The 23,521-nt window shown below is 44.9% G+C and overlaps 1 long non-coding RNA gene across 2 annotated transcripts; it reads left to right on the forward strand.

Annotated features, from left to right (window-relative positions):
- The first annotated feature begins 6 nt into the window (after nt 1-6).
- Nucleotides 7-22,240, forward strand: LOC131834009 (uncharacterized). 2 transcript variants are annotated; one of them, XR_009354711.1, is made up of 3 exons: nt 7-1,250; nt 1,811-3,313; nt 22,122-22,240. It is a non-coding gene; the product is annotated as an uncharacterized LOC131834009 (long non-coding RNA). The 2 variants fall into 2 exon arrangements; XR_009354712.1 differs by lacking the exon at nt 22,122-22,240 and adding an exon at nt 13,768-13,945.
- The last annotated feature ends 1,281 nt before the right edge of the window (nt 22,241-23,521 follow it).

Genomic DNA, 23,521 nt, shown 5'->3' on the forward strand with positions numbered 1-23,521 from the left:
CCCACCATTGGTGTGCGGGACACTGGGGACCCGCCTTCCTGTGTGACGTCACTGTCCAGTGCAAATTTCCAAGCAACCGGACGGGGGCGAGAGGAGACGTTGGGGTGTCCCGGGAAGTTGTACAACCTCCAGGGTGCTGCTGCGGCGCTTGAGGCTGGCTGGGCGGAGGAGGGGGTCTGGTAGTAACTGGAGAGGGTTGTCCAGTTCCCCGGCGGGGACATGCCCATTCCCGGGGGTGGAGGGAGATCAGAAACCACGCATAATCTTTTTCCAGAGCCCGGGGTTTTGCAAATAGTGTTGCTCAGCAAGCGTTGGCATTCCTAAGGCCTGGAGAGTGGACAGTTACTGCGAATGCCATTTCTGGAGCAGTTATGATAGTCAGGTAGGGGGTGAGGGCACACGTGCGGGCGGAGTGGAGTTCGAGAATTGGAGACTCACTGCATGCTATCAGTGGCTCATACCTCCTTTTGTGCAGCACAAGGGCATATACCGTGGAAGAGACAGAGTCAAGGTCCTGTGCTAGGCTGCTTTGCTGGGAAGTACATCGTTTAGCTGAAATTTTTTTCCCTCGCTGGAAACACACAGAGCTAAATGCGTTCCTCTTCTTATTCTCACAAAGAAGCTTAAAGCCACCCCGTCCTGGACTGAGCAAGACATGACTAGTCATCAGAATGGAGCTTTTCAGCACCTTCAGCACATTTTTCTCAGGACTAATAAGCCTGGGAGGTCTTTAGAGGCCGGTCTCTCACTCAGGTGCTAAGTGGCTCCCAGTAAAATCTTAGAGCATTACATCTACCTGCCTTCTAAGACTCTGGTCTCCGGGTTCTTAAACTCATCTTGAGCTGACCTCTTAAAGTGTAACACAGGTTGCTTTATTTCAACCTAAACAGTATTGTCTTGCTGTATTTCGGGGATGGAGGAGAAATCAGAAAGCAGGGGACCTGTCTATGGAAGTCTTCTCTGGGAAAGTAGGGCACCTGCACGTCTAAATGTTCTGGGGCTTAAGACTTGGCACTTCTGAGATACCAGACACCTTATCCAGAGAAGCCTTCTGGTCAGGAGAGCTGGGCCTTGAGATAGGAAAGGGTGGGGGAGATCCCCAAGATGCTGCACCCACTCTACCCTCACCCTGCTCCCAAGCTTCAGGTCACAGCAACCCAGGCACCTTCCAGGGATTCGAGATACAGTGATGTGAGCATTGTCCTTGAAGGCCAAGGGCACCAATTTCCCATTTTGGGTAGCGGCCAATAGTAAGTAGCTCCCAGAGGAAGTACTGAGGTTGTTACAGGTAGAAGCAAGCTCTTTGTTTAGTGTTGGCAGAGAAAATTTTCCCTGCTTTTACCATAGGTGATTTTTAAGAAACATTCATTAAAAGCCACTGATACCCACTTGCAAATGGATACCTTTTAACCAGTATATATTCTTAAAACAGTTGTCCCACTTCTGGAAATGTGCCACGAAAATGTAAATATGCCTAAGTCCCTCTTCAAAGCACTATTTATAGTACTAAATAATTGGAAACAACTGAAATGTTCAACTAGAAGGGGATGGCTGAATAAATGATGACATGTACATTGGGGTCATCAAAAATTGTGGTTGTGTTATGCAATAAGATGAAAAATGATGATGATACAATGTTGGGCAAAGAAACAACATGAAACTCTATGACATTTACAAAGATGTAAACATTAGACACACAGGAAGAGGGAAGTGGTCATTGTGATAGTGATGTAGGATTAAAGGTATTTTTACTATATTTTTCAGAACTAAATAATACATGTGTCATTTCTATAACTTAATTCTTTTTTAGGATGTAGTCTTCTAATGGATGAGGAGCCTTCTGGACTTTGCAATGGTGATATTGGTGGAGAGAAGCCATCCTCTGGATGATTAAGGGGACTCCTGGCAAACGTAAACAGGCCCATAAACTTAAGAGATATCAGACGTTTTAAGAACTTCATTAAGGGGGCGCCTGGGTGGATCAGTGGGTTAAAGCCTCTGCCTTCAGCTCAGGTCATGATCCCAGGGTCCTGGAATCGAGCCCCGCATCGGGCTCTCTGCTCAGCGGGAAGCCTGCTTCCTCCTCTCTCTCTCTCTCTCTCTCTCTCTCTCTGCTTGCCTCTCCTCCTACTTATGATCTCTCTCTCTCTTCTCTCTCTCTCTCTCTGTGTCAAATAAATAAAATTTAAAAAACTTCACTAAGTAAATATTAAGCCAGAATAATTTAGAAAATATTTGGAATACTATAAGCATTCAATATTTTTTTCTCATCCTGTAAGGTAGATATGGTGGGTTGGCACTCAGCATCTATCTTAAACTCCTTCTTGTACTGCAGTGGCCAGAAATTTGTAAACCTCATTAATCAGATCCTTGCAGCTCATAGTCCAGATGTGAATTCTTATATTGTGCCAGTTGGATGAACTGGAGAGATCTGGGAGGCAGAAAAGAGAAGGAGGTCACCTTCCTGCTGCTTTGATGTTTTCTGCTGCCTAGCAAAGCCATAGACACTTGGATAAGAGTGGGCAATGACTTTCCTCTTGCAACAGCCCTGCAGTGTCTGGTCACCAGATTCATGGATGTCAAGAAGCAATGTGGCAGCAGGAACGGTAGCAACCTCCTGATCCCTGTACCGTAGCTTCAGCAGATGGCCTTCCTCGCCTTCCAGGACATGCCAGAGGACCCCTTGGGATGCCAGTTTGGGAATGTGGATCTGAGAGTTTTTCCTGAAGGCCCAGCCTAGGTTTCAGCTCCAACAATACTGTATATGGTAGCAGGAGGGCATAATACGGAAGGAACCATTCCTGGACATCAGAATACAGCCACTAGCCCTGGTCCTAGACTTCTGTGCAAGGCTACCAGCTACCATCACCCAGTGCTTTAGCCCCACTGTCAACAAAGAGGGCATAGGGGCTCAGGAGCAGAGCCGTGATCCTTTCCTATAGAGTGAACCTGGAGACTCAAGATGACTTGGCTCGGTTCCACTGGGGTCTCTATGTAAAGTTCCTGAATGTGACATTCTGAAGATGTCATCATACTGCCATAGCCCATCTGGGAGCCAGCCTTCATTTTGAAAGGGGAGTGGGGAGCTGAAGAGGGTAGAAGGTGAAGAGCACTTGACTTGGAGTTATGGACTTGTTTGAACCCTGGTTCCGCCATTTACTTGCTATGTGGTTCCTGCCCATTGGTTGGCATACTTCCTCATTTGTTGGTGAAGGAAGCACAAAAAATGAGAAAATAAAAATCTCGTGGTGAAGCATATATGATTTGGGAGTACTGAAAGGAAAGAAAATGGGAAGGAGTTAACAGTACAGAGGTAAGGTCTAAACTTTCTCCAAAATCTTACTTTTTTCCCCACAGTCATTGCTCCAACCCTGGCACCCACGTGCCCACCTCTTCAACACACAGACATAGTAACACCTTGCCCAGATCTCAGCCAATGCTGTGGCTCCCACCAGGGACACCCTTGTCTGCCGGAGAGGGGGCTCTGTGCCTTGGAGCAAGGGCAGCTGGTATGATGTCTCCAAGATCAAATATGATGTGGTGTGGTTACTGCAGGGGGTGGGGGGAGTGGGAAGGGGTGCATTTTGTCCTTGTTTTTCTCAATGTGCTCTCATCCACATATCCATTAATTTTAAGTGAGGTTTATCTGTTGGGAGGGCTGCAAGGTCCTCTCGATATGCTGGATCCCTCCCACTTCTATATCTGGCCGTGTATTCCCAGAATCTCACTCTCCCAAGGACACCATTGTGTTTCCTAAAAGCTCTGTGATTCATACTTTGGAATGAGTTTCTCCACAAGAGAGGCAGAAGAAGAAATGGAGGCAAAAAGCTAGTCTTACTCCAGAGCCCCATGTCAAATAAGGAAGTCGTGGGTGAGAGCCATCAAGCCCAGGGAACACAGAGCTGATTCACTTTACCATCTTTTCCAAAGGATGCTGATGGGCAAGGGTCAGAGCTGGGGGTTTGATCAGCAGGCTGGGGGTCGAGTGTCGACCTACTGTGTCTCCTGAGAGCCTGACCTTGTTCACACTTCTGCAGACTCTACTGTTTGAGTCCCCTGGTAATCATCCATGTGACATGGCTGGGACCCACTGCTCGGGGACAGTCCCCTGACTCCTGTTCTATGGATGCCTGTCCCAACAGCCTTAGCAGCTGCCCCATGCACTTTCACTGATGAGACACAATGATGTCAGCTGCCCTCTCCCCACATCAGGGGCCACACTGTCCCCGCACTGCTGCCATGCCCACTGTACTTAAGAGCCCATCCCCTAGTGAATGGCTCAAGGCTCCAGAATTGGACGGGGGTGTAGCAGAAGAATGCCAAGGCGCAAAAAGGTGTGGAGGCAAAGCATTGGCTAAATTCTGGGTGAGAGGCGCTGTGTCTGTGTGTTTGCATGGGCGGACCTGGGCCCATCCAACTGCTCACACCCATAGTTCTTCCCTCTCCTCCCCTTTTCCCACAAATATACTCAATTCTCTAAAATCCCTCTTTCCTGCTCCACACCTTAAGGTGTTGCCCTGGTTCTCCCTCCATCCTGAAGTCCTTTGAAAGAGTATCTCCCCTTATCTTTACATACTCACAATGCAGAGTCACTCCTGAAGCTTCTGCACGCCAGTTTCTAAGCCCTGTGCTTTTCTAAATGTGCTCTGGGAAAGGTCACCGAGGGCCTCAGTGCCAAATCAGCATGGTCCAGTCCTGACCTCTTGACTGCCGCCGCCTCTGGAATTCCTCCCTCACTTCCCGTCTCTTCTTGCACTTCCGGCTGTGCCCTCTGCCTCTACCTTGTCTCTCCAAGCCCTGTCCTTGGAGCTCCTTTCTTTCCCTCCCTTTGGTCCTTTCTTCTGTCCCCACATTCCCATCACCAGTCCTGGCTCTGTCTTACTCCCAACCTCTCCCCCGCACTCGAGCCCCACGTTTCCCTGTGCATCACAGGCAGTGCCATCTCACCCCTCCACCTGAACCAAAAGCTCAGAAGACACATCCGTGTCCCAGGACTGCCATAACTGAATACAACACACAGGCTGGCCTAAATTAACAGTACGATGCTCCCTCATGGTTCTGGAGGTGACAAGTCCAAGATCAAGATGTTAGCAAAGCCAGGCTCCCCCCAGGGCCACTAAGGGAGGACCCTCTTCATCTCTTCCTAGCTTCTGGTCACTCTGGGTTATGCCTGATGGTCTTTGGCTTGTAGATGTATCGCTCCAATCTCTGCCTCATCTCAATCCACTTTCATCTCACCTTCTCCCTGTGTGTCTCCATGTCTACTGTCTAGATTTTCCTTTTCTTCTTTTTTATTTTTTTTAAGATTTTATTTATTTGAGAGAGAGGGAGAGAGAGCAGGAGAGCGGGAGGGGTAAGAGGGAGAAGCAGACTCCATACTGAGTGGGGATCCTCATGCAAGACTTGATCCTGGGACTCCAGGATCATGGCCTGAGCCAAAGGCAGTCACCTAAGCAACTGAACCACCCAGGCAACCCCAGATTTTCCTCCTCTTATGAAGATACCTGTCATGTTGGATTAGGGGCCCATACCACGTCAGCATGCCATTATCTTAACTTGATTACATCTGGCAAAGACCCTATTTCCAAATAAAGCCACATTTTCAGGTTTTCAGCAGACATGAATTTAGGAGGGACTCTATTCAACTCAGTACAGGGAGGTAGAGAGGCAAGAGGTGCAAGGGGAGGGGGGCAGGCGACCTGGGTTTCTGTCCTGAATAATGTCCTTGATGCCATTTCCTTTATCTGTGAAAGGAGGGGTTGGAATCGGTGGTGGGCAGGGCCCCCTCCAGCTCTATCTTTCTGATCAAAAACTGAATTCATAGGGCACCTGGGCGGCTCAGTCACTTAAGCACCTGTCTTCGGCTCAGGTCATAGTCCCCGAATCCTGGGATAGAGCCCCACATCGGGCTCCCTGCTCAGCGGTTAGTCTGCTTCTCCCTCTCCCTCTGCTCCTTCCCCAGTCTTGCTCCTCACTCTCAAATTTAAAAAAAAATTTTTTTTCAGTTAAAAAAAGCTGAATTCATAATCTTTCCTTCTAAATGGCAACTCCTTCTAATGCCATTTTTACCTGTATTTTGCCAGGCAACCAAATGGCAAGCCTAGAGTCTTTCCCGACTCCTCTCTTTTTCCTCCTTATTTTAGTTGAAGTAAAATTAACATATTAGCTAATTTCAGGTGTATGTTATAGTGATTTAATAATTTTATAGTTTATGAAATATCCTATTAGTTTCATGTGTATGTTGTAGTGATTTGATAACTTTGTACTTTATGAAATAATCCCCACCATGTCTAGCTATCATCGATCACCATATAAAGTTATTACAATATTACTGAGTATATTCCAAACACTGTACATTATACCCCCACAACTTACTTATTTTATAACTACAAGTTTGTACCTCTAATCCCCTTCACCAATTTTGCCTTCTCCCCACCCCCTTCCCACTCTGGTAGCCAGCAGTTTGTTTCTTGTATCTTTGAGTCTTTGTCTGTTTCTGTTTCTATTTTGCTTGTTTATTTTGCTTTTTATATTCCACATATAAGTGGCCTTTATTGTGGTGAGGTACATTTTTTCTCTACCCACTTTTTTGAGTTTGCAATCATCATAAAAGGATGGTGAATTTTGTCAAAACTTTTTTTCTGCATCTATTGAGACGATCGTATGATGTTTATCCTTTGTTTTGCAAACGTGGTGTATCCTCTTGAGAGATTTGTGGATGTTGAACCATCCTTGCATCCCTGGAATAAATCCCCCTTGATCATGGTTATGCTCTTTTGATATATTGTTGAATTCAGTTTGCTGATATTTTCTTGAGGATTTTTACATCTGTGTTCACCAAGAATATTGGCCTGTAATTTTCTTCTTTGTGTGTTAGCTTTGGTTTTGGTATCAGAATAATACTTACCTTGAAAAATGAGTTTGGGAGCATTCCCTTCTCTTTAATTTCTTGGAATAATTTGAGAAGGATATGTGCCAACTCTTCTGTAAATGTTTTGTAGAATTCACCTGGGAAGCCATCTGGTTTTGGATTTTTGTTTTGGTGGAGTTTTCAATTTTATTACTTGTAATCAGTCTATAAAGATTTTCCATTTCTTTGTGATGCAGTATAAGAAATTTGTATGTTTCCAGGAATTTATCCATTTTTTTAAGGTTTCCTAGTTAGTCAGCATATCATGGTTCATAGCAGGCAATTATTTTTTGCATTTTTGTGGATTTCTTTGGGCCCTCTCTGTTTCTTGATGAGTCTGGCTAAACGTTTATCAATTTCTTTTTATCTTTTCAAAGAACCAGGTTTTAATTTCATTGCTATTTTTGTTGGTTTTTTTTTTTTTTTTAGTCCATGTTTCATTTATTTCCTCTCAAATCTTTGTTATTTCCTTCCTTTTAATTTGGGGTTCTGTTTGTTCTTCTTTTTCTACCCTTTAGTTATAAAATTAGGTTCTTTATTTGGAATTGTTCTTTCCTGAGGTAGGCCTGTATAACTATGAATTTCCCTCTTAGAACTGGTTTTGCTGCATCCCAAAGATTTTGGAAAGTTGTGTTTCCATTTTCATTCATCTCAAGGTATTTTCTGGTTTCTTCCTTGCTTTCTTCACTGACCCACTGATTGTTTAGTAACACTCCTCTCTTTTTCTCCCTCAAAGATCCTGTTAACCCTGTGGAGTTTTGGCCTCTTAACATCTCTTATAGCTATGGTGACTATATAGTTTTTCATCCAAATTGGGACAATTTTTAAAAAGATTTTATTTATTTATATTATATATATAGAGAGAGTCCAAGCAGGGAGAGTAGGAGAAGCAAACTCCTTGCTGAGCAGGGAGCCTCATGCGGGATTCAGTCCCAGGACCTTCGGATCATGACCTGAGCCTAAGGCAGACGCTTAACAGACTGAGCCACCCAGGTGACCCCAAATTGGGTTGATTTTTGAGAGTAAAAAGGAGGTGCTGTTAAAAATTACACCAGGACAGAAAATATAAACAGACTGTTCTAGGAAAATTCGGACATATGGTCACCCTACATATAGCCAGCCCTTGCTTTCCATCCCCAAACCTTCATTGACCTATAGCTCTGTCCCTTCCTTATATCCTCTTGTAAGAGAGGGCTCTCCGTGTCTCCACTTGCTGAAATGGTACTCATTTCTCGCTCAGATAGCTCTGTTTTCATGAAGTCTTATCTGACCCGGAAAAAGGGAGCTGAACCCTGTCACACTTTCATGCTTCCTCCATGGCTTTTGCTACCTCTCACTTTGCATTACATACAGTTCTAGTAGCCATGTCTTAGCTCTCCCACTATAATCTAAGTTCCTTGAGGACACAAGCTGGGTAAGCAATCCATATTTGTTAAAGGAGTCAGAGTTTCTTTCAAAAGAGCCCCATATTCTCACACAACATTAAAACACTGCAAACTCATGATCTCCAGGAAATTAAAGCATGTCGCTCTTTAGATCCCAAGGCTCTGAATATATTTTGTCAAAAAGAGAAAAAAAGGGGCACTTTCTTTTCTTCTGAAGGACATGTCATAAATGCTAACTTAAGTTGCTACTTTTCTTAGGAGCTTGGAGTTGCTACGCTCAGGAACTGAAGAGACCTAGAAAGTGATATAGTCTGTAAGTCTCATCTCGCATATCACAAAAGAGATCCAAAAGTTAAAGCAACTTGTCCAAGGACACAAAGTGGTTAATGGCAGAACTGAGTTCAAACCCCAGGTGTTTCATTCAGTACTCTTTCACTCCACACCTTTGAAATAAACGTGGAGGCTGATAAGACTCCTTTATTACTGCCATTAGTCATATCTCAGATGGCTGATGTCTAAAAATCAATAGTCATCAATCCTCCATTCTGGCCAGGTTTGCCTGACACAGCATGTTAGCACATGGCCACACTTGCCAAATTCCACATGGAAGATTTTTGGTTTTTAAAAAATATTTATTTATTTGAAAGAGAGAGAGAGCACAAGTAGGCAGAGCAGCAGGCAGAGGGAAAGGAAGAAACAGGCACTCCACTGAGCAGGAAGCCTGATGCGGGTCTCGATCCCAGGACCCTGGGATCATGACCTGAGCTGAAGGCAAATGCTTAAGGACTGAACACCCAGGCACCCCTCCACATGGGAGCTTTACACTGGGCTCTGGTCCTCATGAATGACGGATTGTGATCCTTCAGTGATATAGTGAGCATTTTCAAACATCTCAGATAGACTACTAAGCCTAAAAGAAGTGCTCCTTAAGGGAATATAGGAGAAATAGAAAGCATGTGCTTTGTGGGGCATCTGGGTGGTTCAGTCGGTTAGGCTTCTGCCTTCAGCTCGGGTCATGATCCAGGGTCCTGGGATCGAGTCCCACATCCGGCTCCCTGCTCAGTAGGGAGTCTGCTTCTCCCTCTCCCTCTGCTGCTCCCTCCTACTCATTCTTCTCTCTCTCTCTCTCAAAAATGAATTTTAAAAATCTTAAAAAAAAAAAAAAAAGAAAGTAAGAAAGCATGTTCTTTGGAGACAGACCAGGATTAATTAAACAAATACCTGCTGCTTCCAAGAATTGTGCTTGAGCAGAGCAGCTCATTTGCACATTGGGGCACCAACATTGTGATTTTTCATTTGGGTTTCATATTTGTTTTCTCTGTCCATAGTATCCTGTTATGCATGGCCTGTCTCTCCAGACCTCTGGACATGTATCTTTCTAGTGCGCGCTCAGCTTCAGCTGCTGTTGAAGAATGATTGCCGAGCAATTGTGAATTAACAGGTGAAAGACACCCAAAGATGCCTTGGTCACTAGTGAACAAAGCAGGGGTGAGGTTAGCACTTGCTTGTCTCTCCAGTCAAGGAGAAGTATTAACCAAGGATCACCACTGGATTACCCAACTCTATACTCCCCTTCAGAAACGGAGAGAAGGGAAGAGTCCCATGAGTGCCCTCAGAGAACAGCCAGTCCAAACCCCTCAGGTACTATGTTGGAAGGTGAACACCAATATCCAAGGCTCCCAACTTGGTTTTCCTAGAATGGGCTGGAAGGCAACTTTCCCTAAAATATAGCTCCAGTCTATGGGAAAATTCCATCACACATAAACTGTGAAGTCCATAATTCCAGGGGCGCCTGGGCAGCTCAGTCAGTTAAGCATCTGTCCTTTGCTTAAGTCCTGGCCTCCAGGTCCTGGGATAGAGCCTCACGTCAGGCTCCCTGCTCAGCAGGGGAATTGGTTTCTCCCTCTCCCTCTGCTCCTGTGCTCTCTCGATCATTCTCTCTCTCTCTCTCTCTCTCTCTCTCAAATAAATAAAATCTATTTTTAAAAATTCCTTAATTCTGTTTGTTAATGACGTCTCCCTTGCTAATATCCTTCTCAAGTTAGCCCAAATGTAGTAATCCACAAAATTTGTCTTGGTAGTTTTTCCCTCAGAAACCTGCCCAACCAGGACAGGTTATCAAAAGCCAAGGTATTTGGTCAACATAATCGGAAGGAGCATTTTTAGTCTGGTTTTTAAAACTAGCTAAACTGATACAACCAGCCTGGAAAACTGTCTGACAGTATGTACTAAACTTGAACATACATATGCATAACTTTTGACCCAGCAGTTCTTCTCATAATATACATCCAGCAAAAACATATACTTGGTTCCCAAAATACCAACATACACTTGGTTACAGGTACCAGGTATATTTTGTACATTTACAAAAATGCGCATGGCAGCACAATTCACAACAGTCCCCAAATGGAAAAAACCCAGATGTCCATCAGTAGCAGAATGGGTAGGTCAACTGTAGTATGTTCACACAAGGGACTGTGAGCGGCAGTAAGAATGGATGATGCCCAGCTCGAGGTGACTACATGGATGAACCTCAGACAGGTAATACTGAACAAAAGAAGCCAGACACAAAATATAGACAAAGTAGAAATCTTTTTAGATAAAGCTCAAAGCAGTCAAAGCCAATTGTGAATGTTAGCAATCTGCACAGTGGGGCGTCTGGGTGGCTCAGTCCGTTAGCTTTCTGTTCAGGTCGTGATCCCAGGGTACTGGAATTGACCCCGCATTGGGATGCCTGCTCAGTGGGGAGCCTTCTCCCTTTCCCTCTGCCCCTCCCCCTGCTCGTGTTTGCTTTCTCCCTCCTCCCCGTGTCTGTCCACGTCAAATAAAACCTTTTTTAAAAAGGAAGAAAAATCAAGGCAGTGTTACCCTAAGATTCTCGTTGTGTTCTGTTTTTCTAACTGGGGGCTAGTACACAGGTGTGTTCATTCTGTGGAAATTCGCTGAGCCGGGCTCTTGTGACTTCTGCACTCTTCCACGTGTTTAAGTCCATACGTAATAATAAATATGGAAATATTTCTATATTTTGGAGGAAAAATATAACCTCTCTTTTTGCATCGACAAAACTTGTAGATGATAGATCCAGAATGGAAATATCCTACTAATCCTTTTTCTGGCCCTCCATGCAGAGAAGTGTGAGGTAAATGGAGAACCAGGGGTATAGAAAATTCAGGGAAGGGTTCCTCCTCCCACAACCCTTTAGAACTGAATCTAGGGTGACCACTGTTCTTGTCCCTCCATTGGGACAATGGAACAATGGACAATGGAACCCTCGAGTTTCCAACACGCCTCAGTGCTTCTTTTTGTTTTTGCAAGCTCTTCGTTCCTTGGGGAGCATGCCGCCCCCTGGGAGTTCCCCACTGTCCTAGGGCTGAAGCCAGACCCTGCAAAGCTGCTTTTCCAGGAGCCTTCCCCACTCTCTGAGTCTCTGGCACACCAGGTTCCAGCCACGTATCTTGTCTGGCTCCGTCCTCAAAGCTCTGTACTTGCTGTTCCCCCTGCCAGCTCTTCCCATGGGCGGCCTCTCATCTTTCAGTATTAATGTCTCATCCTCAGATAAAACCATCTAACTGAGTCCCCAGTCACTTTTTTTTAAAGTTTATTTTTTTAAGTTATCTCTCCATCCAACATGGAGCTTGAACTCAAGACCCCGAGATCAAAATTCACACACTGTTCTGCCTGAGCCAGACAGGCACCCTGTCCCCTCCCCAAAATGTATAATACTCGTTGCTCTCTCAAATGATCTTATTTATTTTCTCTCTCCCTCCCCCGTATTGCTTCCTCTCCCTCTCTCTCATTCGCACGCACACACACACACACACACACACACCAGAAGCTTCAAGAAAACAGACAGTGCGTGTCACATCTTCATGACTGTGTCCCCAGTGCCTGAAACTATGACTGACACAGAGTCAGCTGTCACTACATACAACTGACTATATGTGAATGACTATAGTGAATGAATATATAGAATGACTATATGTCATATAGGATGACACTCTATGTCACATACAGAATGACTATATGTGAATGAATAAATGCAATGTCACTTCCTCCAGGAAGCCTTCCCTGACCCAACAGCCCACACACAAAAGTCCTTTCCACAGGACTTTTCTAGGATTTGTTTGCTACATCACCCACATGACATTCATCATTCACTACTTTGTAATGTGGCTCATTTCAGTACTTGCCTTGGTCCCCCTTGCACGCCCCTGGAAGGCAGAATTCCTGGTCTAAACTTCCTTCTATCCCCCAGACCTGGCTCACGGCAGGCTCCAAACCTCCTGCTCATAACAGAAAGCAATAAACACGTGCTCAGTCCACTGAGGAGGAAGCAGAGCCTAGTAGAAAAGTGGACTTTGTAGTCTGAAGCTCCACTTACCCCTAATTACCTAGCTGCATGTCCTTGGACAATTTACTCAGCATCTCTGGGCCTGGATCCTCTGTTGTAAAATGGGTGCTGGAATTCCGACAGCATAGGACTTAAAAAGAAGTTACATTAAGCAATGTGTATGTGTGTGTGTTTAAAAATGTCCATTTCCCTTCAACGTTTAACAATAGTTTGTCATCTCTGACTAACCATGGACATATTTCATAGCATGCTTATGTTCACCAAAGGTTTTCTCTTAGGCAGCAGTTAATTCTGTGGGTTTTTTTTTTAATATTTTATTTATTTGATAGAGACACAGCAAGAGAGGGAACACAGGCAGGGGATGGTGGGAGAGGGAGAAGGAGGCTTCCTGCCAAGCAGGGAACCGGATGCAGGGCTCAGCCCAGGACCCTGGGATCATGACCTGAGCCGAAGGCAGACGCTTAATGACTGAGCCACCCACGTGCCCCTAATTCTGTTTCTTAAGTATTCTCCTTTCTCCCCCCAAAAAGGCAAGTATATCAATTGTTGATCAGAGTGTTCTTGATAAATGTAAGTGTATAAAATCAGGGTATGAACACAACTTGCTCGATTTAATAGGCTTCATATCAGTGTTCTAATAAACAGAACCCATTCAAATTCTCACCATTAATTTCACACCCACAAATGTGACTTCAGAGCCATAGCAATCTCTTGAAACGGGTCAGCTTGGTGCAAGTAAGGGATGCCTTACTGTACACATTTGTGCAGGTAGGAACCCTCCCCTCGTTGTCTGTGTGACTGCTTCATACTCCCTCGGCCCCTGTGCATCTCCATTCCCAGAAGCTGGCAGCCGAGTTGTAGTAAACAATGACCACTGGTGTCCCTCTGGAGAACTTTCCAGCCACTTACATGTCTTATGTAATACAATTCTGAGGGCTGTTATTAGGGAATAAGATGGAGAGGGGCAGGCTGTGTAATATTATCGTATGGTTGGGTCCATCTGTCGTTGTCCCCCGAGGGCTGGTTAATGGAACCTGTATCAGCGCAGAGGCAGGCGTGACTCATGACTCTGACCTTGACCAGGTTCAAATCAACTTTTTTTTTTTTTAATCTACTACCAGGAAAAGTCATGGAATACGGACTTATCAACCTCTTGGAAGACATAATACCAGGAGGAGTAGCTTCCCAGAATGCTGAAAGTCAAGGTTATTTTTAAAATCTCTAACAACAGAAAATTGTACACTTGAACCCTACCCAGCGTGGACAGGCTATAAGGCCAGAGTGCTCGAGGACTACTGAGTCTTCACACGACAGTAGTTGCCTGTAAGGTTAGCATAAGCTCCAGCTTTTAGAGCATTTTTCCTGGATCTCCTCACTTGGCAGGAGGCATTTACATGTCCTCTTCTCTGGGAATCCATCCTGATCCCACACCCTGACAGCTAGTTGCTCAGGCCAAAAACCCTAGAGTCATTCCAAAGTCCTCATTGTCATTTACATAGAACACCCTGCCTATCAAGAATCATGCCAGCCCTACGTGCCAATAGACAAGATAAAGTTGTATCTGTCATCTATTAATGCATAACCTGACTTTTACTATTTATAGTTTTATTCAGTATGCTTTTGTCTGTCTCCCTCCAATACCACCTAGGCTTCTCAAGAGAGAGGTCTTTGTTTTGTTCCACTGATAATTCTCAGAGTCTACAACTATACATTACAGATGATAGGAACCTAGGAAGTATTTACTTATAAGAAATATGTGAGAGTCAGGGTACCTGGATGGCTCAGTTGGTTGGGTATTCAACTCTTGATTTCAGCTTAGGTCACGATCTCAGGGTCATGGGATCAAGTCCCATGTTGGGCTCTGTGTTCATTGGAGAGTCTGCTTGGGATTCTCTCTGTCCCTCTCCCTCTGCCCCTTCCCTACGGCTAGCTCACACACACACACACACTCTCTCTCTCTCAGAAAGAAAAAAAGAAAGAAAGAACGAGGAAGGAAGAAGGAAGGGAGGGAGAAAGAGAAAGGGAGGGAGAGAGGAAGGAAGGAAGAAGGAAGGAAGGAAAAAAGAAATGAGTGAGTGTGAATGGAGGTGAGTTAGGTATCCCACTTCTGGGCTCCCATATCACCCTGTAATTTTCTCATCAGAAACTTAATACACTGTGGGGCAACTGGGGTTTATTTCTACTTTAAAAAAAAACATATATTTTAATTATATGTTGGCCCATGAATAAATCCTAGTTGTCATATAACTGTTTACTTGTCTGGTCATTTCATTAGACTGCAAACCACAAAATGCCCAGAGCTGGTCTGCCTGGACCACTACTGTGCCCCCAGCACTGGGCACGGTGCCCCAGCAGAGAAGTAGTACATTTATTGAGTGCCGGGCACATATCTAATATTTTACATGCACTAATTCATTCATCCACACAACAAACCAATGAGGTGTATTCTGTCGTTACTCCTATTTTATAGATAAGGAAACAGGCTCTGAAGAGTTAAAAAACATGCCCAGTGGCATCTAGTAAGGGATGGATCTCAGAATCTGTCCTACAAAGTCTGGCTCTGGAGCTCAAGCTCCAAATGACTGCCCTGAGTTGCCTCACCTTTACAAGGTGTCCAATAAAACACGTTCAATAAATGAATCAAGGAAATATGGCTGCTCAAAAGGGCTGTGTTAGTAAAGGGTTGAGATAAGAGAAGCTGTAGTCCCGGAAGAGAGTACAGGTCAACTCAGTTTAGGATAATTCCTGGTGTTTTGTTTTTTTTTTTTTTTTAAGATTTATTTATTTAAATGACAGAGAGAGAGACAAGCAGACAGAGCAGGGAGTGGGAGAAGCAGGCTCCTGACTGGGAAAGGAGCACGATGCGGGACTCGATTCTAGGACCCTGGGATCATGATCTGAGGTGAAAGCAAACGCTTAACAGACTGAGCCATCCAGGCACCTCTAGGATAATTCCTATTGAGAAGGAGATCAGAATATTGAAGTGGGTCTAACAACCTACCCCACAGTGGCAAAGCATTGGCAAATTATGAAATAGAAACTACTTGGCCTTTGAGGAATTGGCAGTGAGGGCTCAGGACCGCTCTTCAAATCCAGGGATTCCTGTGGGAAGGGAGCCAGTCTGAGGCTGTGGGCCCCAAGGGAAGAGCTGGGCAGGCGGGTGTGAGTCACAGAAAGGCAGGTTCCTGATCACTGTGTGGAGGAATTGATAATAACGTCTGAAACCTGAGGGCCCATCAACACATGAATGGATAAACAAAGTGTGGTGTGTACATACAGCGGAATATTATCAGCCTTAAAAAGGAAGGACATTCTGATACAGGCCACAGCATGGATGGATCTAAAAGACATGGTGAGTGAAATAAGCCAGTCACAAAAGGTCAAATACTGTAGGATTCCACTTATTTGAGATACCTAAGGTAATCAAAATCATACAGAGAGAAAGTACAGGGGTTACCAGGGCCTGGGGGGACCAGAATGGGGAGGTATTGTTGAAAGAGTATAGAGTATCTGGGACGATGAAAAATTCTGGAGATGGACAGTGGGAAGTTCGTACAAGAGTGTGAATATGCTTACTGCATTTAAAATATACTTAATGGAAATGTTTATGTTCTATATATTTTACCACCACAACAGAAAATAAATCAACAAACAAGGAGACAGTGAGGCAATAAGCCTCTACCATGGGCAGTGAACAAGCTATGGCTCCATACTGGGGACAATCCCACGGCATTCTTGAGTTTGGGTGGGAGTTGGACGGTGTGGCCCTCCCAGCCCACCCCATAAGACGTGACTACCATAGCCCACATTTCTCAGGTGAGACAACTGAGGCCTGGAGACGTCCAGGAGCTTGCCCAAGGCCTCGGGGTGCTAAGTGTGAGAAGAAGGGCGGGAACTCTCCGAGTGGGCGCTCTGCTTCTGTGTGTTGACTGCACTGTGTCCAGGAGGACACCGAGAGAGTTCTGTGACTTACACAAGGTCACGCCAAGCCACCAAGAGGGCTCACGTCTTCCCAAGCTCTGTTGCCCTCCTCCAGTAACTCCGTGCTGCCTCCTGCTCTTTCCTTGTCTGCTCTTGGCATCAAATGCCTGACACGGGCATTTCTGGTCAGTCACTGGGGGCACTAAGCTGCCCACTGGGAGGCACACCCTCACACAGCTTCTGAGGGGGCTGCCATGGCCAGGATGTCCTATGACACACAGAACGCGTGGCCCAGCACTGGCTCGACCATTACTGCTGTTTCAGGGTCAAGATTCCTGGGCAATAAGCAAGTTTCCTTGTTATTTCCCTCACCATTTCTCATGTCACAACTTCTGTGTTCCCTTACTTAAAAGCGGACTGGAAATGATGACTTGCGAATAAAAGCTCTTGCATAGACTCAAAGCCCATTTTAATTTTATGAGCATTGTGCTTTATATTTGCCACAGTCTTTAAATGCTTTGAAGCAGAGTCTAGACCAGCACGGCCCAATAAAAATACAACGCATGCTGCGTATGTAATTTTAAATTTTCTGGTAGCCACATTAGGAATGTAAAAAGAGCACCAGGGCGGCTCAGCTGGTGGAGCTTCTGACTCTTGGTTTCAGCTCAGGTCACGATCTCAGGGTCATGGGGTCGAGCCCACATCAGGCTCTGTACTCAGCCTGGAGTCTGCTTGGGATTCTGTCTCTCTCTCTGCCCCTCCGCCTGTGTGTGTGGTTGCTGGCTCTCTGTCTCTTAAATAAATAATTTTTTTAAAAAAAGACTATAAAAGGAAACAGATGAAATTAATGTTAGTGATATGCTTTATTCCTCTCAGTTGGCCCAAAATAATTCTTGGTGAGGTATTTTACATTCTTTTCCATATTGAAATCAGTGCATATATTATACTCAGAACACGTCTCAATTCAGACCAGTCACCTTTCAAATGCTGATAGGCTGGTGCAACTGGTGAGACCAGTGAATGGGGCAGGTCCAGTCTCTGCTTTTCAAGGAGTTTGATGGTAAAGAGGAAAGAGAAATAAGGCATGTTTAAAGGGGAGCCAGGTCTAGTAAGAGTTTTATTTAGTACAGAATGCGTGATTACACATTGACTGTGGGGACCAGGGGATGGTGCTTCTCACAGTTTTGGCACTAAAAAACATTTGGGTTCCTTCTGAGGTCTAAACTTGAAAATCTATGCACAATACACTGGAGGTAGGTGGTTTTCTGCAAGAGAGAAGAAAATGCCCAGGTCCCTAAACTCTGACTGATAATTGGTTGAAAATTGCAATATTTCAGTTAAAGAAAAAAAAAAAAAAAAAAAAAAAAAAGAATGGACCTTGAAGTTGAGGCCACTAAGCTAAGTGAAGTAAGTCAGGCAGAGGAAAGCAAATTCTGTGTGATCTCACTTATGGCAGAATTCATAGAAAAAGAGATCAGATTTGTGGTTTATCAGAGGCTGGGGTGGGGGCAGGAGGGATTGAAGCAAGATAGTCTGATAGTATAGACTTAGGGTTCTAAGAAAAATAAATACCCGGGATGGAATGTATGACGTGATGACCACAGGAACACCACTGCATGAGTATGAGTATGTTTGAAAGATATTGGTAGAGTAAATCCTGAAAGTTCTCATGGCAAGGAAAACAAAAACTTTTCGTAACTGTATGAAGTGATCAATGTTACCTTATTGTGGTACACATTTCATAATATATGTATACCAAGTCATCACGCAGTATATACAGAGCTTATAACTCAATAAGCCGGGGGGTGTGGAGAACAGGTTAACCAGAAAGGGTTTTAAAGTCTAGAAGTCAGAGGAGAGACATGGATAGAAACCTCAGCAGCACCTGTCTGGTCAGAGATGAGGAAAGAGGCAAACTTTCATATCCCATTCTTCAACAGCCTCTCTGGTACCAAGACACATGGGGACATGAGTGCTGACAGCATGCTGGCATTCTGTCCTTTGGCTTGATGATTACAGAAAGGCCTGATATTTAAGACATCAAGAAACATCTAATTTAGGCCATCTGTACCCCAATGTTCATAGCACCAATGGCCACAGTTGCCAAACTTTGGAAAGAACCAAGATGCCTTTCAGTGGACAAATGGATAAAGAAGATGTGGTCCATATACACTATGGAGTATTATGCCTCCATCAGAAAGGATGAATACGCAACTTTTGTATTAACATGGACAGGACTGGAAGAGATGATGCTGAGTGAAATAAGTCAAGCAAAGAGAGTCATTTATCATATGGTTTCACTTATTTGTGGAGCATAACAAATAACATGGAGGACATGGGGAGATGGAGAGGAGAAGGGAGTTGAGGGAAATTAGAGGGGGAGGTGAACCATGAGAGACTATGGACTCTGAAAAACAATCTGAGGGTTTTGAAGGGGCGAGGGGTGGGAGGTTGGGTCAGCCTGGTGGTGGGTATTTTGGAGGGCACGGATTGCATGGAGCACTGGGTGTGGTGCATAAACAATGAATTCTGGTACACTGAAAAGAAATTTTAAAATATTAAAAATTAAGGGGCACCTGGGTGGCTCAGTGGGTTAAAGCCTCTGCTTTTGGCTCAGGTCATGATCCCAGGGTCCTGGGATCCAGCCCCGCTTCGGGCTCTCTGCTCAGAAGGGAGCCTGCTTCCTCCTCTCTCTCTGTCTGCCTCTCCACCTACGTGTGATCTCTGTCTGTCAAATAAATAAATAAAATATTTTTTAAAAAGATTTTTAAAAATTAAAAAAAAAAAAAAGAAACGTCTAATTTATCCAAATGCCCTGGTTCTGGCTCTATGCTTTGGGTCACCCTTTGGTTTCCATGAAGCTTGCCCACCGAGAGGGAATGCACTAAGACCCTCACTCATTTATGTTCCACGATAAATGTCTGGGTAACCTGGCATCCTAGTCCCACAGATTATTAATCTTGTGCATTTGATAGATACAAACAGCCACTTGAGGAATCAGAGTACACTTAGGGTACCAACAAATGCGGGTTTCTGAATCTGGAAGCCTGTGCTCCTTATCCCAGAATGTGAGGTCAGTCGCAACCACGTTAATGAACAGCACCCAGGAAGTGGCTGTGGCTTATTTATTTGACACATCATCTTTGAGTCCCTTCTTAATGCTAGATACGAGCTGGGTGTTGGGAACACCAAGCCCCGGCCCTCTTGGAGCCTCCGGTATGGCTTCTACTGCGACTTTCAGAGAAATGAAAATGACAGCCCTCTCCTATGGTTCTCAGGCCAAAAAACTAACTTTGAAAAATAAGATAAAATTAATGCAGACTGAAGGAAACTTCTCTAGGCCTGTCCTACCATGCCCTCAGGTTTTGCTGACATGAAGTTTGTCTTTTAATGAGTGGTTTCCTGTTGTGGGCTCCTTCTTGAAACCTGGCTCCATGGTCCTGTGTGGTACCTGGACAGGCGAGCAGGAAAGAGCAGCCAAGGCCATCTGGAGTCAGGGGAGGACTGGTGGCAGGCAGGGAGGGAAGGCAATCAGGTGTGTGGACACCCAAGAGACAAATCCTCCATAAGCCGTTATAGAGTACCTAGGGATCCAGCTGGGTCCCAGTGTTTTTCCGTTTCATTGTGTTTGGAAGTGTCGGCTTAGCTACGAAGTTGTACAAAGGGCCCTTAGAGGGCACTAAGTGGAAGTTGCCGGCCTGTCTGTCACTTGTTCCCATTCCATATTTAGCCTACAAGGGCTCTGAGAGGGGAGAGCTCAGCTGTATTTATCACCCGTGAACTTGCCAGGTCCTTTTCAGTTGATTAGGAGATGGGTGGGTTGGGTCCTGTATCACAAACCATCTGCTCTCAGGCCAGAGACACATGTATGAAGGGAGATGTCCCCCAGCAGTGGTGGGTAAGCTAAGATAAGCTGGGAGTGACCGACCAAGCAAGCACACCCATCCCAGAACCCGGGAGAAGAAAGTCTCTTAAAGATGCCACATGAGGGATGTGTGTTTCCCAAGCTGCTTTGATTGTCCAGAACATTCAACTGTATGATTATGGCTACAGGACACATAGCTAACTGTCATACATTGTAGCTAACTGAGGACACAGCAATGTCCAGTGACGTCTAGTAGCATATGTCCTTTTTATGTTGTCTAGGAGGCGGTTTATAAATGGTAGCTACTCTACAGAGATCATTTAGAAGCAACACATCAAGGAGTTGTTGAAACAAAGCTGGGCTGCCTAAGAATGGCTTGATGCTGAAATACAGTTTCTCAGGTCCCACTCCCAGAGATACCATTCAGGAGGTCTGGGGTAAGACTTAGGAATCTGTGTTGTAGCAACCATCCTCTCTCCTGTGCCCTCATTTACACACTGGGTAATTTGGAAAAGAAATATCCGAGGACCTCACTTGGAGAAGGTCTGTGAAAAGGACACTGGGCCCATTAATTGAAGGCCTGGACTTGGCAGTAGCTGTGTGACCTTGGAGAAGTCCCTTCACCTCTCTGTGCTTCCATTTCTGGCTATAGAATGAGAGCACTGCTCTTTCAGGCCCTTTCCAGAACTGATATTCCAGAAGTTTTGGCCGACTCACAATGGGCTTCCAAGGCTGTGGGTGTTCCAAATTTCCTGGAATGGGACCCTACCCTCAGACTGAGCTAGACTTTAGGTGGCGCAATGGGCAAAGCTCCCCAATGATAGAAGGAAGATGGAGACAGAGGGTCAGGAAGAAGCCAAGAGATATAGGCAGCCCATCTAACCCAGATGTGCATGCTTTGTCCTGGGGTCTCCATCCTCATCATACCCTTGGTGCAACAGCATGGACCCTCTGCATGGGCCCAAGAGGAGGGTCACGGCCCCTGGATGAGACTTCCAAACCAACCACCAAAGTAAGTACTCTTTCTGGAAGGCATGGGGGCACTTTCTTCTACCTGTTTTTACTAGATCAGCTCACGACCACCGGAGTTAACGTCTAACGAGCCATAACTTCCTGAAGTCAGAGGCTTGGGATCTAGCTGTGTGTCACCAGGCTTTTGGGTCCCAGCAGCATGAAGAAAAGTGAACAGTGACATACGAGTAAGAAAAGTCCTTATCTGTGACACTTGAGCGTGGCAGCCCTGTTTTATACTCCCTTGCCTTCCCACCTGTGATGTTGCCAAGAGGCGGCCGGAGATTCCAGGCCTGGCTCTGCAAAGCCCCCCACCCTCCCGGTTTTCTCAGCGGGATGGGTGGTGTCTGACAAAGACATCATTAGTGATCTCTTGCTGTATCTTGGAGATTCTCAAATAAACCACGAAATCTTGTAGCAGGTACTGTATGCCTCCAGTTTCTGTCTCAGTTTAGGGTTATTCAGACATCTGTTGGCATCTCATTTTTGTGGCAAGAACCCTGCACCAAAAGCCAAACCTTTGACCTTGATGGAGATGGCACTGGCAATAAATGAGGCCCTTCTTTCCTCTCTCCCTGTTCTACCTTCCAGACTTGAAGCTGGGACTTCAGAGCACCACCGGCCACGAGAAGGAAGTAAAAAATAAAATCATGACGTTTGTGTGTTCTTTTCTTTTAGGGCAGCCTCCCAGGATGAGCCTCTTACACTGAAGACTTTACAAACCCCTCCCAGAAGTTAACCTCTCAATCCCTGGTGGAATAGAAGGAAAGAGGGTGTTCCAGACGAAAAATGGACAGTGTAACTTGGGGCAGCCTTCGCAAATGGTAAAGCAGGGAAAGGTGTAACTAGGTGTTCTGTGTTCTGTTTAAAAAGGCAGAGAAGTAAATAAAAAAATTATAGAAATAGTTCTACTCTAAATCATTATAATGAACAAAAATGTAAAAGACATTAAAAGAATAAGCAAGCCCTCAGCCCTCTGAGAAGACTCATTCCCGGAAAGTAGCTACGTTTAAGTCTAGTATTGTCAGTAAGTTGTAAGTCAAGTCCTTGGGGTGTGCTGGGTAATAGAACGTTGATGAGTAGATGGCAAAAGCCATTTTCTTAGAACCTCTTGACCTAGTCTTGGCTAAATGAATCCTAGAACCTTCTTCAATACTTCCAAACTTTGGGAAATTACCTAATTTTCAAAAAAAACCTGCCACCCTTCCCAAACTCAGTGCTGTGTTTGTATCTAAGTTGGGGGGAAGGAGTTTATATTTAAAGGTAACCTAAAACTAACTTTTTCAGAATTTTTTAAACTTTCATCAGTCCTTGAAAAAACTGTGTCGGGAGTACCTGGCTGACTCAGTCGGGGAAGTGTGAGACTTTTGATCTTGGCGTCATAGGCTCGAACCCAATGTTGGGATTACTATTGAAAACTTTTTCTTTTTTTTAAAGATTTTATTTATTAATTTGACAGAGAGAAATCACAAGTAGACGGAGAGGCAGCCAGAGAGAGAGGGAAGCAGGCTCTCCACTGAGCAGAGAGCCCGATGCGGGACTCGATCCCAGGACTCTGAGATCATGACCTGAGCCGAAGGCAGCGGCTTAACCCACTGAGCCACCCAGGCGCCCCTATTGAAAACTTTTTCTTAGGGAAATGGTCCTACACTGTTGGTGGGAACGCAAGCTGGTACAGCCACTCTGGAAAACAGTATGGAGGTTCCTTAAAAGTTGAAAATAGAGATACCCTATGACCCAGCAATTGCACTGCTGGGTATTTACCCTAAAGATACAAATGTAGGGATCCGAAGGGGCACCTGCACTCCAATGTTTATAGCAGCAATGTCCACAATAGCCAAACTATGGAAGGAGCCCAAATGTCCATCAACAGATGAGTGGATAAAGAAGCTGTCATGTACAATGGAATACTATGTAGCCATCAAAACCTGAAATCTTGCCCTTTCCAGCGATGTGGATAGAACTAGAGGGTAGAATGCTAAGCAAAATAAGTCAATCAGAGAAAGACAATTATCATATGATCTCACTGATATGAGGAATTTGAGAAACAAGACAGAAGATCATAGGGCATGGGAAGG

The sequence above is a fragment of the Mustela lutreola genome, chromosome 1, assembly GCF_030435805.1.
Source record: "Mustela lutreola isolate mMusLut2 chromosome 1, mMusLut2.pri, whole genome shotgun sequence".
In the NCBI taxonomy this organism is placed as follows: Eukaryota; Metazoa; Chordata; class Mammalia; order Carnivora; family Mustelidae; genus Mustela; species Mustela lutreola.